The sequence below is a fragment of the Enhydra lutris genome, unplaced genomic scaffold (assembly GCF_002288905.1).
Source record: "Enhydra lutris kenyoni isolate GAN:26980312 unplaced genomic scaffold, ASM228890v2 scaffoldscaffold72, whole genome shotgun sequence".
In the NCBI taxonomy this organism is placed as follows: Eukaryota; Metazoa; Chordata; class Mammalia; order Carnivora; family Mustelidae; genus Enhydra; species Enhydra lutris.
The window spans coordinates 6,541,814-6,557,129 of record NW_019154156.1 but is presented as its reverse complement, the minus strand read 5'-3'; positions in this window follow the sequence as shown (position 1 = coordinate 6,557,129).

Below are 15,316 nucleotides of genomic sequence, written 5' to 3'. Positions count from 1 at the left end.
GCTAGACCCCTGAGGTAGAACAGTGAAGGTGTCTTGCTGGCTCTGCCCCATGAAAGCAAACTGCTTCTCATAGTCTTTATCAATAAGGATGGAGAAAAAAGCATTTGCCAGATCAACAGCCACATACCAGGCACCATTTTTCTCAAGCAATGAAATCACATCTGTTAGAGCAGCTCAATCAGAGTCCCCACTGCATTAAGCTTATGACAATCCACTGTTATTCTACAAAATCCATTTGTCCTCTGCACAAGCCAAATAGGCAAGTTGAATGAGAATATGGTGAGAATCACCACCTCTGCATCTTTCAAGAGAAACAGAATGTGAGCAGAGTGGCGGGGAGGAGCAGAGGGAGACAGAGAGAATCTAAAGCAGGCTCCACATCCAGCAGAGAGAGCAATGTAGAGCTCCATCTCACCACCCTGAGATCATGATCAAAGCTAAAATCAAGAGTCAGACACTTACCTGACTGAGCCACACAGGTGCCCCTCAATTACGCCTTTTTGAACTGAGGAAATGACAACAGAATGGGTTCAGACACCTACTGAGCCCACTGTGAGATGGTTCTAACCTAAAACTCCACTGATCACCTAACCTCCATAAAATCCTGTTTTAACCAATGGACCACAGAGACATTTTGGGTTTCCTAGAATTAGTGTCAGTTAAGAGCCAGTGTTTAGTAATCCCTGAAAGCTCTCATTATTTTCTTTTCCCCCAAGGTACAGTTACCCTGGTTAAAGATTGCAGGTCCCTTTGGGGATGGCTGGGAAAAAGATTAGTGGAGTAAATTTTTAGCAATGTTCAGGAGTTTCAAGGGGACTTGGCTTCCCCTTCATTCGGTCTATAAACTGGCTCATATCTGGGGATTGATGAAGGGTGTCATAACTCTGTTTTTATGATTCAAGTTAAATTTTGTTCAGTTGACCTAGAACTTTTCTGCTTATACAAATTAAGCAAAAATTTGGTGGGCTTCCCAAATATTTCACTTTGAGGAACACCATCATCAACCAGTCAATGACCTAGCTCTCTACAAGTCAGAATATTCTGATTTCTACTTTATCCTGCTGTCCATTATGGAACCATGACCACCTTGACTTTGGCATTCGAGGGTCATCATTTAGCTCCTGCCACACCAGGATCCTCACTGCATTTAGGTTTCCCAATTTAATGACAGCAGTTCCCACTGTAAGTTCTGGCATACAGAGAAGAATGATCACTGAGCTCCTCAGGGACGCTGGGGCTCCCCTCACAAATTTATTTCTGTGGCCCAGCCAAATTAACATATAAAATGAACCATCACAACCATTACATTTTCTCCTAACACATTCACCATATGCAGGACTTCTGTCGCAAATTTTAATGAACAGAATCCTTGCTTGATGGCTTGGTGGTTGAACATAAAATACATATTGACAGGAAGGAAGTTTTAGTTATTTGGAATTATTTCTTTTCTCTGTTTTTCAACCAAATTATTCATTACTGGTAAAATTTTTTTACCTCTAAACAGACTCAGCTTAAGTAACAACAATGAAAAATTATGCGAGGTATGATACAGGCACAGTGAGAAGAACACTGGTTTAGGAATTAGCATCAGAGCGGATTTTCATTCTAGATTTTCTAATTGGTCATGTGACTCGGAATCTTGAATCTTGGCAGTTCTAGGACTCAACTTTCTCTTCTGTCAAATAATATTCTATCTACTTCAGAGCCATCTTAATAATCAAATAAAGTAATAAACAAGTGAGATTATTACTCCAAGTGTCTTCTGACCAGAACAGAATGATGTTGCTCTTGCTCTGTATGTTACATGCTATACTCTTAATGCTATCCTGACCCTGAGTCCAAATACCTCATGCTTCTTTATTAATAGATGTTGAGGATACATCTTGTCACCTTAATTAGATAGTAAAACACTTGACACAGATGTATGTATACATAGTACTGTGCCATGAAAAATCAATGAATGAATGACTCAGAACTGAAGGGGTAATTCATTTAATCAATGAATAAAAAATCAGGGGGTGGTTCACAAAGCCTCGTGGGTATTTGAATCATCTGGAAAGCTTACTAAAACGGCCCTTTTACCAGACCCCAGGTTCTGAGATTCTGATGGAGGAAGTCAGAGGTAGGGCCCAAGTAGAAGGATTTTAATGACTAGTCCACAGTTTCAGATGTCAGGAGGAAGAGAGATACGGGTGTAGGGAATTTAACTAAGTGTGTTCTGGGATTCCAGATCATATTTTGTACCTTAGCCTTTATCTTTAACGTAAGCCTATGCTGTCCCTCTGAATCATTTTTTCCCTTAAAACAGTACATAAAATAACTTGCTAACTTGAGAATTCTTATTTCTAATGAGAGTGGGAGGGGGTGAACACAGAATGCTGCGGAGCATGGCTACTGTCTAGCCAGGGCCTTTGTCTGAACTTAGTCTGTGCTCCTGCTTGCGCTAAGGTAATTTTGATGAGAGACTTTCTATACATTTACTACCAGATCTGAGTTCACAGGTGTAACCCATAATGACACATGTATCGTAAGAGGTGGGATGGGGACACATCTTTTCAAATAAATAACCAAACCTTTATTTATTTATTTGACAGAGAGAGAGAGAGAGAGAAGCAGGCTCCCTGCTGAGCAGAGAGCCCGATGCAGGGCTCGATCCCAGGACCCTGAGATCACGACCTGAGCCGAAAGCAGAGATTTAACCCACTGAGCCACCCAGGTGCCCCATTAACCAAACCTTTAAAACATTATTTTTTCCTCTGTGTTCTGGCTTCAATTAAAAGTTGAAACAAATAACTATTTAAAGGAATTTTAAAATTATAGTTCAATTATACGCACAGATAGTAGAATGGCATACCAATGATAAATAAACATATTGCATTACCCCAGTGGGAGAAAGGTTACATATCAAGGGGTCCTAATTTCCTAATAAGACACAGTCCGCCACTTATACGGGTTGAAAGACTTATTCAGACTCATTCAAATAGAGTTTTGAAATGAGGCTGGAGATTCCTATCTCTCAGTCCAGACAACCATATCTCAACCTGTGTATTGAACCAAGGAAACAACATGGAAACAAAATGGTTGGAATATATAAAAACCTTTGACAGCAAGACCTGATTAAATGGAGATCAACTGAACGTCATGAGCTCAATCCATCAAAAAGACAACTGATTCATAGAATAACATTGAGAAATGGCTGCAAAACCATAACACAAATTATTGTTTGCTCCCAAATATCATAATAGTATACGTGACCGTTTTACAAACATGTAAGTTAGCAATATTTGCTACTGTCAATGGTTAGATGTGGTACTTATTAACTGTATCCATCCAAAGAAAAGACACAGCACTAGTCACTTCATATAGTGAGATTCCAGGAGTTTAGTCATTGCCACATACCAACTAATTATTCTTGAACCACATGGGAAATTATATTTTTTAAAAAGGTTAATATGAAGGTCAGTTAATTATATATGAATCCATATGATGAACTGGAAATCCTTATTTTCTGATGGAATTTACGGATCATAACCTATGCCAATAAATTGACAGTCTCTCAGGGAATATCTGAATAAATATAAATATACTATTTGGAAATATGCAGTTAGGCCTTTATAGGAGATTAATTCTGAATTAAGGCTGATGCTTTCCCTTTCCAGTTCTCTCCATAGGCTCTTACTCTGCATCAGAAGTGCAGCAAGGCACAAACAGCACCCACTCTTCTCTGATAATGTACAATGTCTACTACTAAACTCATCAAAAATTTCAGACATTAGTCTGTAAAATGAAGGTTCTTAGAGGTCTGAAAAAATTACTTCATGTCCATATGAAACTGTGGGTAGTGGCTACACAAGTCTAGAAGAAAAAGAACAGGTTTGGTACACCAAAGTGCAAGCCATCAGAAAGTCGCTGTCCATCAGAGCTGCATGGAGGACAAGGTCCTTGGCCTAATTGTTTAATATCACTTTCACAGGTGAGAGAAGCACTCCGTTCTCTCCTCCAGTTACTATGCTATTTAAATGGATACAGACTCCATTGTACACTCTCTTTGACAATGTTCATGACTGCGTGCTCGCCAATCCAATCACCTACGTTTCACATCCTTTTTACAGTCTTACTGGAATATTAAACCCACTCTCTGTTCATTTTACTGTGGGCAGGGCTAGAATATCTTTCACGTTATTAAAGCTGCCATTTCACAATTTGAATTCTGCTAACTAGTTCTAAATCTGAGCCATTATTTCAAAACGCATAAGCCAATGCAATTTATTGCTTCATATCTACAGCGAACACCTACGTCTCTTGCTCAGTCAAAAACAAATTTCGATTCCCTGGTTTCTGTTTCTACGTACCCCACCCCAAGTTCTACAAAGGATGTGGGGTGAATGAGAGGGAAGGTCTGAGAATCCCCGAGTCTGAATTCCTGCCTACCTTCTAAGGGCCTGCCTCTACGTAACACGTTCTATCTTGAATATCCGTGTACACGAGTTCTCTGCTGTACAAGAGTTGAAGTCCTTTAAGGACAGAGACCTTAATCATCATTTTGTGCCTCAGACATTATCACTGAACGCAAAAGTTCTGCTGGACCCCATCTCCAGCCGCACGCGTGTTCATCACTGAGCTCACCTCCTAACCCTGAGCTCTTCCAGGGCAGGAATGGTAGGCTCACTTGTTATCCCTGCAGCTGAGAAACTCTACAAGGCCAATCAATGTTACGTAAGGGACTGAATGGATGAACGGATGTGTGAGGATGAAGGGCACATGAGATGCTAAGCCATGTCTCAGGTCTCTGAACTCCTTGTCCCCAGGGACTCGGCCGTACAAAAGGCAAGAAGCTCTGCCTGTCAGGTTGACTTGTATGGTCTCTAAAAACCTGTGTGAACCAACTGGCTTGGGATTAGTTCTGTGAAGTCATTTGCATAACTGTAACATTTTTAAAGTTCAAATTTGGTACCACTTCACATGGGTGCTAATAAGAAGTTACTTTGAATCATCTTTCCTGTTCATTGAACAGTGCTTTAAAATTCCATTTAACGTGTTCATTTCCAGAATTCAGCATTGGGGGTGGGGGGGGGAGGTGGCCAAAATACTCACTCTTGACTCTGCCTATCATTATAAATTCTGTGAGTGATCATTCGATTATATTTAGTTCAATCCTATTTTAGGAGTTCTGGTGAAAAAAAAAAAGAATGTACAGAAATATCTAAATTACGTAGAAAGTAGCAGACAAGGTGATACCTCTTATTTTCACAGTAGCTACTTGACGTAAGTTGGGAAATTCACCCATTCATTCACTTATTCATTCACTTATTCATTCAACTGCTGGTTGAAAGTACGTACTATGTTGCAGGCATTATACTAGGTGTTAAAGACCTTCTAACACCTGCAATGGTTTTAAGCTCATTTGTATCCCCAGAATATGTCCTAAAACTCAGATGAATTTAGAGACCCATTAGGACCCTGGAGTTTCTTTAGGGCTTGGACAGTTCCCAGAAGTGAAATGAATGGGATGGACAATTTCAGATTCTGCTAATGAATTCACAGGCAATTCGCCTTCAACTGATACACCATTTCAACCCTGACATAATTCCCCAGGGAAGGGCCTACTTACACCAGCACATGCTGGCTTCCCCCACATCCACCCAGTTCTGATCCAAACTCTGGCACTGATACCATGAAAAATGCACCGAAGAGTAGTGGTTTCAAATGTCTGTGGAGATTATACTTCTATTTATTGGGCGAGTGCTGTGTGGTCATGCTGTGATGATGCTTTTCATGGGTGCAGCTGTAAGACCGACTAAACCAACCGGCAACGGCCAGAGCTTGTATCAGAATAGAGCTTTGACCTACAACCTGCCGCACCCGCCCATGAACCCAAACCCTTATCTACAATAAACACCCTAGAAAGCCAACCTGCTATACATCAGATTTGCAGGAAGTCAAATTGCTATCTCTAGTAACCATCCACCCAGCTAAACTCTAACCTCTGGGATGGCTGGTCCAAAACAGCCAGGACGTGATGAATAACTGGCCACTTCTCTAATGTTTGTCCCTGTTTCCAACTTAGCATCAACCAGCAAAAGCCAAATACGTGTCACTAGCCAATCCCACAGGATGCCCTGCTTCTTAGGAGCCCATCTACAGCTTCTCTGTGCCAACAGCTCCCAATCAGGGGGCACCTAAAGCCTTCCCTCCTTCCACCAGGAAGCTTTCCAGCTCCTTCACCTGCTTCTGAGTCTTGCCAAAATGCAAGGGTTGGTGCCTTTCAGACTCCTTTGCTCCAACAAGCTCAGAATAAATAGCCTGTGAGTGTTCTCATTTGGTTAGTCTTCCTTTATTTCCACACAACCATTATACTCATTTTGCAGATAAGGGAAGTTAGAGATTCCCTTTGGAATGGAGCTGTCCAAGTGGCAGAGCAAAGTACTGAACCTGATCTCACTAATTCCAAAGTGATTCTATTCGCTGTTACTCAAATGTTGAAAAGATGAGAGAAGCTTCTCCTCCACTGTCCTCTGCTAAACTTAATTTGTACTTTTGGAGTCCTTTTATTTTTTCTTCAAAGGAAGTGATCCAAGTTTAATGAGTATCAGTCTACCGGCCTGGTAGTTAAACACGTAAGTTCAATTCAGATGCAGAGTTTAAGGAGATATCCGGGGTTGAAATGGTGTCCCTAAGTCCAAATTTCATTACCATGATTTGAATATATAAACAGGTCTAGAGCCCAGTGGGTGGAGAGAGAGAAGTTGTTTGTGGGGGGAAAGGTCCTCTGACTGTGCTGTCACCCATCCTTGGGACCACAGAGCGGCCACCTCGGTGCATCTGACTGACTGAGGGCAATTACCGAATATGAACCACTGTGTAACTTTAAAAGCGTTTAAAAATAAGAGGCTAGCTCTCAAATGCATCATTTTAGCACGTGTGTAATTATCAGTTTAGAGTACTGGGCAAACATCCTAGTAAAATGGTGTTTGAGAGCAAGAGAAACAGTTGATTAATGATAATACAGTTCTAAGGAGAGGAAGTTTCCCTTTTAGTCACTACCTTTTGTCATTTTAAGCCACCTAGTTCTAACGGAGTAAAGGTTCCAAGGTTAAGTAAGGTCTCAAACTCACACAGACTTTCCTCTCCAGTGCACAGAAATCCCTCAAGTTCTGTGTCCGAATCTGTGTGAATCCTTTTGTGCAACATGAAATGTTCTGCATTGCCACCGAGGCACAAAGATATCCCGAGGCAAGTCCATGCTGGGCCTTCCGACCCAGAAGGCCAAGAACAGAAGCAGACCCTCCACCCCCACCGGCCCCCGCCGCATTTGCCATGCTTCTCTGTCACTGAGTACACTGACTTCAGAGATTTCTCTGTGGGCTGGAGAGGGAGGGGAGTTTTCTCCGGACTCTGAGCAAGATCACACGTCCTAGGGCAGTTGGCCACACCCAGCGACTTTGCCCTCAGGGAAATCAACCCACTCCCTGGGGCTAAAGTAATCCTCCGGGATGAAAGGCAGGAAGGACAGACAGCTGCCACTGGCCTGCTGCTGGAATTTGCAACAAGAAAGAGGAGACACTTGCTTTTCATTTCAAATTTTAACCCAGGGAAGGAAAGAAATGATTTTACAAATCATACTTTTTTTTTCTTTGAGAAGTAATTCGGAATATAACGTTAGAGCAAACCTTGGGAATATTATCAGGTTGTGATGAAGTCTGCAGAAACCTGAAATGTGAAAATAAAAAAAAAAAAATAAAAGGATTGAGCTGGAGAGACAAGGGGGTGGGGAACAACAATCTTTTTTTCCCTGAAGAAGACAGAAACTGAGGAGTATATAAACACAAATAAGAACCACAGTTTTGCAGATTATCTAGGTAAGACAAATCTGAAATTTGCAGAAATTTCTCCTTCATGTCCTTGAGAATGTATTTTTGGATTTCTGTCAAATATACAGTAAAAAAAAAAAAATCACAGTACTACTAGAGGAAGAAAAAAGAAATGGGGAGATGCATTTTAGCATGTTTACGTACGTACATAAACATCACACAGTATATCTGTACACATGTACATAAGCTTTATAAATGTAATACATACATAACTTGATCTTTCTTCAGTACAAATTCAAAATGGCATTTTCAAAACTAGCCTTTAAAAATTCAATGAGATTCCTAGCACTTCAGAGAAAGTACACGCTTGTCTGTGAATAATGACATAGTTCAGTTACCCTTTCCAATGACATAGGATCTCCCTCCTGTCATCAAAAAACCATGTCTGGAATTGGTGTTGGCCTAGATGTTCTTAGAAGCTTTTTTTTTTTTTTTTAAGATTTTATTTATTTCAGAGAGAGGGAGAGCGAGAGCACAAGCAGGGGGAAGGGCAGAAGAAGCAGGCTTCTCAATGAGCAAGGAGCCCAATGCAGGGCTCCACCCCAGGACCTGAGATCATGACCTGAGATCATGACCTGAGCCAAAGGCAGATGCTTACCCAACTGAGTCACCCAGGCAACCCTCTCAGAAACATTTTTAAAAGATAATAGTCTTTTCTCAATAAAAGCTTATAAAGAAAAGAAAAAATAATGCTAATAAATTACACATAGAGAATTCTAATTCAGAGGAAAGAGAAAGGCAGGAAACTTCTAGGGAGATCAATTTTTTTCCAGAAAAGTATAGGCAAGTTTAGTCATGAGAACCATCACCTCTCACCCACTCTATGAAAGAGAGAGAGAGAGAGAAGAGGAGGAGGAAGGGTGGGGGAGGGGGAGAAGGGAGCAAGAGCAAGACAAATTCCAGAGGGGAAAGAAGGGGCCTGAGTATGATGGTGGGAGAAGGAAAGAGAACTGAACAAAATCTGTCCTTCTGTCCTGTACACAATGAGACACGAACAGTTAAATGAAAAAACAAACAAAAAAACAAAAACAAACCAAAAAACCCCAAACCATTTTGTGCTATAATCTCTGTTACCCTATAACCTTAGAAGAGTCTGCTATTCATTTAGTGGAACCCTATGGGGAAAGTGTCTGGAAGGAGCATAGAGCATTTGTGGTGAGGAAGTAGCAGAGACGTGAAGCAGCCTGCGGGGCAGGAAGTCAGAATGAGAAGCGAGCAGGAGAATGTCAGCCGGTCTGCCAGCATTCCTTGGGAATTTGGGTGCAAATTCTGATTTCACAGAACATGGAAAGGGGCTCTAATCTATGTTATTTGCATACTAAAGGAAAGGTGGACTCCAACCAGACACCTGGAATAAAAATACCTGAAAAGGTACTTTGTGTAAGCAACGGTAAATCCAGTGATTCCCTGTTGGAGGATGGAGTTAGAAGAATATGAACATTTGTCTTCTTGATCTTGGAAGGACAATTTTGGAAGTTCTTGGAATAATGGAAAAGATAAGGCTAGAAAACTAGGGCAAGAGACACCATCTCAAATATAGGATAAAAGTAACACTGGGATTAATACCAAGATGACTGAATAATCATTGAGAAGAACTAACATACTGAACAAATAATTCTTAAATTATCTTTTTGTTTAACACAAAAAGCTAACTGTCCCTCTTTCATAGAAATAATAAATGAAATATTCAAAATGCAACAGCAAAACTTTGTCATCCAAAAGCAAGTCAAGGGAGATATAATTATCTATTTGAAAGAATTTTCATGACCTCAGCTCACAAGTATAAAAGATTTGAAAATTTTACATTATAAGTATATATTGTTGAAGGATAATATTTCTGACTTTGCTTTTTGAAAAGTTACGATATTTTTGGTGATGATGATGACTTTGGTAGACAACTTTGTATTAGCCTGCCAGCATCTCTTTCTGCTTCAACTAGTCAAAACCTCCTTTTGGGGTAGCACCTCTCTCCCCACCGTGAGCAGTCCTTATGAGGTTGTTACTCAAGATATTCTGTCCCACTTAGCCAAAGGGTAGGTTTTTAACTTTGCATAAAGGAACACAACATTAAAAAAATACATACGTATTGATATCCAAAAATTGATACCTAGAATAAATATAAAATATATAAACATAAAAACATAAAAATATATGGAGTTGATTCATCTAGTGGTGGCATGTTGACTAGTGAATTAGTAGTTGTCTTCTTGATACCAAAGGTAAGTCTCTGATAGCTCTTAGGAAATGGAAAAGGGCTTCTTGCCCATTCTAAGGCTGGGTTTTCAGCCATTCCTTTCATTGTGTGACTACTTCATTTACTTTCAGTAACTTTCTTATTTGTTTACATTGCTATGGTAGGCAGAATTCTAAAATGACACCACTCCCCCTCCCCCTATGACCACGCCCTATATACTGTATAATCCCCTCCCCTTGGGAACAGGCAGGACTTGTAATTTGCTTCTAACCAACAGAATATGGCAAAGGTGATGCGCTCTCTCACTCCCATGATTACGTTACCTCATATGGCAAAAGCGAAGGGATTTTAGAGATGTAATTGAGGTCCTTAACCAACTGATCTACTCATATGAGTGACTGTCTTCATAAGAGAGAGATCTTTCTCCTGGGTTTGAAGAAAAAGCTTTCCTGAATTCTAAAACTGCATGGAAACTGTGAGATATGAATTACGTGTTGTTTTAAACTGGTAAATTATGGGTAATTTGTTACATAATGGAAGACTAATCCAGTTGCCCTTGCTTGTTTCTATTTTTTTTTCTTTCAAGATTTTACCTGTTTATTTGAGAGCAAGCATGCAAGAGCAGGATGAGGAGCAGAGGGAGAAGCTGACTGCCCACTGAACAGGGAGCCCGAGGAGGGGCTCCATCTTGGGACTCCAGGATCGTGATCCAAGCCGAAGGCAGAAACCTACCAACTTGTTGCTTTCAACCAAAGAATTCAGACTGATAAAGTGCTGGCTCACTTTAAAAATTCCTTGGTTGAAATCTGTGAAGCATATTTTAATCAAAAAACAACACAACTGCTTCTATTTCTCTTAGGATTAAATGTCACAAAATATGCTGTCTTCTATGTACCTGCAGTTTTAGCATGAGTAAAGCAGTCCTTCTCTCATTATGACCAGCTAAACCAGCTTTATCAAACTTTTTTTTTTTTGGTCTCCGGATCTCCTTATACTCCTAAACATTCTTGAGTATCCCAAAGAGCTTGTATGTTGTTATATCCACCAATATTCAGCATATTTGAAAATAAAACTGAGACATTTAAAAAATATTTACTTATCATATAAAACAATGGTAACAACCTATTAAATGCTAACAGAAATAATGTATTTTTTTGAAAATGACTATATTTTCCATAATGAAAAAAATCTACATTGAGAGGATTGGCAATGTTTTTACTTTTTTTTTTCTTTTAAAGATTTTATTTATTTATTTGACAGACAGAGGTCACAAGTAGGCAGAGAGGCAGGCAGAGAGAGAGAGAGGAAGGGAAGCAGGCAGGGAGCCTGATGCGGGGCTCGATCCCAGGACCCTGAGATCATGACCTGAGCCGAAGGCAGAGGCTTAACCCACTGAGCCACCCAGGCACCCCTGTTTTTACATTTTTGTAAAACTCTTCAATATATGCCTTAGCAACTAGCTTTTCATATCTGTTTCTGTATCCAATCTGTTGCTATTGTTTTGGTTGGATATATGAAGAAAATCTGGCCTCACACAGATATATAGTTGGAAAAGGGAAGAGTACTTTAAAATCCTTTCCAAATAATTGTGGATTTTTTTTTTATATTATACTAGAAACTTGGCAAATTGTAGTTTCTTAAAGTTTAGTACAATGGGGAGTCTAAAACCCTGTGAATGTTTCATATTGTTACTTTAAGATCTATTAGTCTACCTCAATATTTAGATGGATCTTTTACTCATATGCATAATTTTACAACATTATGCATTGGTCACTTGGAAAATAATTCAGAGTTATGCAGATATTCCAAATGTTGACACATTTTATTATATAATACCAAAAAATCATATTGGTTAATATCATCACCAATCACATCAGAGAAGTTTTTAAGTATTGGGAAGTTATCAAACTCATAGTGACTGACACAAATCTTCCAAAACTCTAATCTTTATTTGAAGGCTCAAAGTTTGTCATTGTGAAAAATACAGCCAATTATTTACCCAAGTGACAGGTTTACTTAGTTTATTTTGATGAAATGTCTGCCAAATACCCAAATCTGAATAACCATAGTTTGCCCGTGAGTCATTCTTGCAGTTAAATGGTGTTCTGTGAAACGGTCAGTTGGTTCAGTTCTCAACCCCGTCACACAGGTGCTTTTCTTTCTTTCTTTTTTTTTTTTTTTAAGATTATTATTTATTTATTTGACAGAAAGAAATCACAAGTAGGCAGAGAGGCAGGCAGAGAGAGAAGAAGGGAAGCAGGCTCCCCGATGAGAGGAGAGCCCAACGTGGGGCTCAATCCCAGGACCCTGAGATCATGACCTGAGCCAAAGGCAAAGACTTTAACCCACTGAGCCACCCAGGCACCCCAAGTGCTTTTCTTTGAGACAACCAGCCTTTGGGATGAAGCAGAAGTTCTTTATATGTACTTTTCATGTCATCACATGAAATATTAAAGACATGTAAGCAAGGGTTGAAATACAACTATTTTAACTGCTTCTTCAAGGACATTCTTAAATGAAACTGGTGATTTTTTTAAGCTGTGAGAGCCTGATAATCAAGGATACAATGACTATTAGTATAAGTTGGGGTCACTGCCTTGATCCGTGCTTGTTTTACCCCTCATCACTTTTGCAACATTAGTGCAAATGTCAACACAGTAAAAAGGGCAGATAACATCTGAATATTTTTATGAAAGTAGGTTTGATCCTGTGGATTCCTGAAAGTATCCTAGAGACACAGAGATCTGCAGACCACACTTTTCTTTTTTTTTTTTTTTAAAGTAGGCTCTATGGTCAGCATAAAGCCCAGTGTGGGGACTGAACTCTTGACCCTGAGACCACGACCTGAGCCAAGATCAAGGGTCAGATATTTAACTGACTGAGCCACCCAGGTGTCCCACTGTAGACTACACTTTGAGAACCACTGATCTAAACAATTATGTGAGGCCCTACTCTAACCATTTTTGCACTTAGCTCAAGGTGGATTTAATAATACTTTTCAGTTTGGGTTTTCTTGGAACTCTTTGGGTATTTTCAAGTGGAAAAGAATTACTGGTAATATTCATGAGCACAGAAGTCCTTAACTTTAACTTATTACACAAATGTATTAAAACAAGGCAGGAAAAAGAACTTCTTTATATTTCAGATTGGGTTAGTAATTAGCAAGGGTCAGAAATACATTCTTATCATGATCAACCTAACTAGCTTTAACTAAAATGTATCAGCAGTTTAACGTGGTTGATATTCTGTTGCTCTGGTTCTCCTGTTTCAGAGGTGTGGACATTTTGAATTTGTTGTTCCCCAAACCAGAAAGGAAGGCACAAAGTTACCAAAGGATCCAGCTGTTCCTTTTTTCTTAGCTGTGTCCTGAGTCCCTCTCTGGTTCAGAGTATAATTCAGCATGTCAAAAGGTTACAGAAAATTCTTTCTGAATGTTAAAGTTTTAATAAAAAAGCACCTCTGGTCTACCAGCCATGTGTCCCAATAGACTGACTGAATCCAAAAAAGAAGATTTCCTGTTTTGAAGTTCAACCTAGAATTCACTGGAATTATTGGATAAGCAACATAGTATTGACTAGCAGCCCTTTATTTCTTGACAAAAATATAACTCTTGTCTCATTTGCTCCCATCACCTACCACATTTTTCCCCCCTAGAGCGGGGTATAGTACCTTCTATCAATGATGCTTTGTGCATTGTCGATGCCCAGGAACACCTGGTACATGGGCCAGGGTGCATTCAGAAAAGGTAATGTGTGGTGACAGATTCTGGTATGGCTTCCAGGTTTATTCTAAGAGAAGAAAAGCCCAACCACTAGCAAATGTATATTGACTACAGATTTACCAGACCCAGACTCCACAATTTACCTCTTATTTGACCACACGCTTCAAGACCTCTTACAGGAAGTGGCTCAGCAATAGTCAATTTTCCAATGAATGACTTGTGGAAAAGTACTGAGAGATGCACAAAGGTACATTTCCACAACACACAAAGCTCCTAAACTTGCATTCCCAGCATGTACTACAGGGAAAATATGATGAGATTTTTGAACTTGCACTGAAAAAATTCTAACCACTGCTTATTCTGTCATCCTGACTCAGAATCTTTATTTTCATCCTAGTCTATTAATCTTACCCAGCTTCTTTATGATCATCTTTCCTACTGCCTAAATACTATAAAGCATGGAAGGAGAGAGGCCCCCAAAAGAGGAGAGAGAAATGCAAATGCAGTGCAAACCAAGTTCACAAATTAACTTTTGACAAGAGAAGAGACATTGATTAATTTGGTACAAATAGTGATAAACACATGCAGGTACATGGCGGGCAAGGGGCGAAAAGAAGGAAGATGATGAACTGTGCAGTTTCTCCTTGAGAGGATAAACTGACAAGTTCCTATCTCGAGGCTTCTATTTTCTTTGGAAAGGGGAAAAGAAGTCAGGTGCTGAGAACAGCATGGGAGATTACAGGGTGGAGGGCTTGAGGGGGACAGTGAAGGAGCGAAGGAGCTATTGTGAACGCTATAAGAGGAAGATGACCAGGGCAGGCAGAAGGATTGCTGAGCAAGACTGAGGGCCTAGTCAAAATTGGAGACACTAACATCAGTCCACACACATGTGCAATTTTTTGCAGCTGAGCTTGGTGGTACATGAATTGGTACAATGAGGCTGGATGTGGGAGTCTTTCCAGGATTTGGATTCTGGAGGAGAAGTATGGAAGGTAGCTAGAAAACTGAGTGTATGATTAAGAAAATAGTTTAGGAGAATGATTAAAAATTATATAGTCTAGGTCAGTTAGGAGTGAAAATAAAGCTATGGTGGGGCTAGGACTGATCAACTGGGAGAAAATGGAGGGGGGATGGTCAAGGGACTAGAGCGCTCCTGGAGGTCAAGGATAGGTATAGTGAAGACAGCACTGAAGGCTACAACTTTTCAGGGACAGATTGTTTTTGGAGAGAGTTGCCAGAATTCAGGATTCCAGAGTTGAAGCAGCTGTGGGTGACAAGGTTCATGCTGTGGCCATGGGAATAAATGTCCCTGAGGAGTTAACCTGAAGAACATTGGAAATGAATAGGCCAAGGACATTGGAGGGGGATGGGTATAATTTTGGGGTCATCCACATTGACGTATCAGAATCTGGAGTGAGGAGGGAGATGGGGACTCAGATGCCAAAGCTATGAAAGAGTATGGAGGAATAACTGTGATGTTGACAGATGGCAGAGGTACTAGGTAGAACACTAATCAGATGGTATGGCCTA